A 2,500-nucleotide genomic window follows, 5' to 3' on the forward strand; every position below is an offset into this window, starting at 1 on the left:
AGTGTGTGTGTGCGTGCGTGCGTGCGTGCGTGTGTGTGTGTGTGTGTGCGTGTATGTGTGTGTGTGTGTGTGGGTGTGAGTGTGTGTGTGTGTGTGTGTGTGTGTGTGCGTGTGTGTGTGTGTGCGTGTGTGTGTGCGTGTGTGTGTGTGTGCGTGGTGTTGAGGGATGCTCAGTGCCAGCCTGTCAGCTTTATGAGGAGGGTGATTGACTCGTAGCATAACAACGGAATAATGGGAAGCTGGAAGGATCCTCTAATATGGAGTCTTCAGAGACACTGTTCTGCTAGAGCTGCTTTTGTCAGGCCAGGTTATTAAGTCTTCAGGGGGGAGGAGAGGAGAGAGGGGGTGTGTAAGTCCTCACGGGGGGGAGGAGGAGAGGAGAGAGGGGGGGGTAAGTCTTCACAGGGGGGAGGAGGAGAGGAGAGAGGGGGTGTGTAAGTCTTCACAGGGGAGGGGAGGAGAGAGGGGGTGTGTAAGTCTTCCATAGGGGGAGGAGAGGAGAGAGGGGGTGTGTAAGTCTTCACAGGGGGGAGGAGGAGAGGAGAGAGGGGGGGGTAAGTCTTCACAGGGGGGAGGAGGAGAGAGGGGGTGTGTACGTCTTCACAGGGGGAGGAGGAGAGGAGAGAGAGGGGGGGGGGGTAAGTCTTCCATAGGGGGAGGAGAGGAGAGAGGGGGTGTGTAAGTCTTCACAGGGGGGAGGAGGAGAGAGGGGGTGTGTACGTCTTCACAGGGGGAGGAGGAGAGGAGAGAGAGGGGGGGGGGTAAGTCTTCCATAGGGGGAGGAGAGGAGAGAGGGGGTGTGTAAGTCTTCACAGGGGGGAGGAGGAGAGAGGGGGTGTGTAAGTCTTCACAGGGGGAGGAGGAGAGGAGAGAGGGGGTGTGTAAGTCTTCACAGGGGGGAGGAGGAGAGGAGAGAGGGGGGGGTAAGTCTTCACAGGGGGAGGAGGAGAGAGGGGGTGTGTAAGTCTTCACAGGGGGAGGAGAGGAGAGAGGGGGTGTGTAAGTCTTCACACGGGGAGGAGGAGAGGAGAGAGGGGGTGTGTAAGTCTTCCACAGGGGGAGGAGGAGAGGAGAGAGGGGGTGTGTAAGTCTTCCACAGGGGGAGGAGGAGAGGAGAGAGGGGGGGGGGTAAGTCTTCACACGGGGAGGAGAGGAGAGAGGGGGGGGTAAGTCTTCACAGGGGGAGGAGGAGAGGAGAGAGGGGGGGGTAAGTCTTCACAGGGGAGGGGAGGAGAGAGGGGGTGTGTACGTCTTCACAGGGGAGGGGAGGAGAGAGGGGGTGTGTAAGTCTTCCACAGGGGGAGGAGGAGAGGAGAGAGAGGGGGGGGGGTAAGTCTTCACACGGGGAGGAGAGGAGAAAGGGGGTGTGTACGTCTTCCACAGGGGGAGGAGGAGAGGAGAGAGGGGGGGGGTAAGTCTTCACACGGGGAGGAGAGGAGAAAGGGTGTGTGTAAGTCTTCACAGGGGGGAGGAGAGGAGAGAGGGGGGGGGTAAGTCTTCACAGGGGGAGGAGGAGAGGAGAGAGGGGGGGGGTAAGTCTTCACAGGGGGGAGGAGAGGAGAGAGGGGGTGTGTAAGTCTTCACAGGGGGGAGGAGAGGAGAGAGGGGGTGTGTAAGTCTTCACAGGGGGGAGGAGAGGAGAGAGGGGGTGTGTAAGTCTTCACAGGGGGAGGAGAGGAGAGAGGGGGTGTGTAAGTCTTCCACAGGGGGAGGAGGAGAGGAGAGAGGGGGTGTGTAAGTCTTCCACAGGGGGAGGAGGAGAGGAGAGAGGGGGTGTGTAAGTCTTCCACAGGGGGAGGAGGAGAGGAGAGGGGGGGGGTAAGTCTTCACACGGGGAGGAGGAGAGGAGAGAGGGGGGGGGGTAAGTCTTCACACGGGGAGGAGAGGAGAGAGGGGGTGTGTAAGTCTTCACGGGGGGAGGAGGAGAGGAGAGAGGGGGTGTGTGTGAGCGTCTGTAAGGGAGGGAGAGATGAAGCGAAGACCTGAGAAAAAAGAATACTCCTTTTGACGGCCAGGAGGATGTATAGATGATCGCGCGCGTGTGTGTGTGCGTGCGTGTGCGTGTGTGTGTGTGTGTGTGCGTGTGCGGGCGCGCGAGGAGGCTACAGATCAAGACGCTCCTATAACGACCCTCCATCTTCTCCTGTCTCTCTTCACAGAGCCGGGGTAGACAACAACAACCTCCAGTACCAGAACATGGCTGACTCCTCCTCCTTCTCCTCTCTCCCCTTTAAAGCGATCTGTCACGTTGCCCAATGATAAAACCTCAGGCCTGTGAGGCCAGTGAGGGTGCAGGAGGTGAGTCATCTGTTGGCTCAGCGGTGAGGCCGAGCCTCACCCAGCCACACGACAGGACTGTCTCCTCGCTACGGAGGCACACGCCGATCTGTCTCGGGGGCGCTGGCCAGGGGCGATTGCGGTGAGAGGGAGATTATAATGATTCACTGTCCAAATCGCTAGGCGCAGACACACACACACGCACACACACACAGACACACAC

This window comes from Nansenia antarctica, assembly GCF_963989245.1.
Source record: "Nansenia antarctica genome assembly, chromosome: 8".
Taxonomy (NCBI): domain Eukaryota; kingdom Metazoa; phylum Chordata; class Actinopteri; order Argentiniformes; family Microstomatidae; genus Nansenia; species Nansenia antarctica.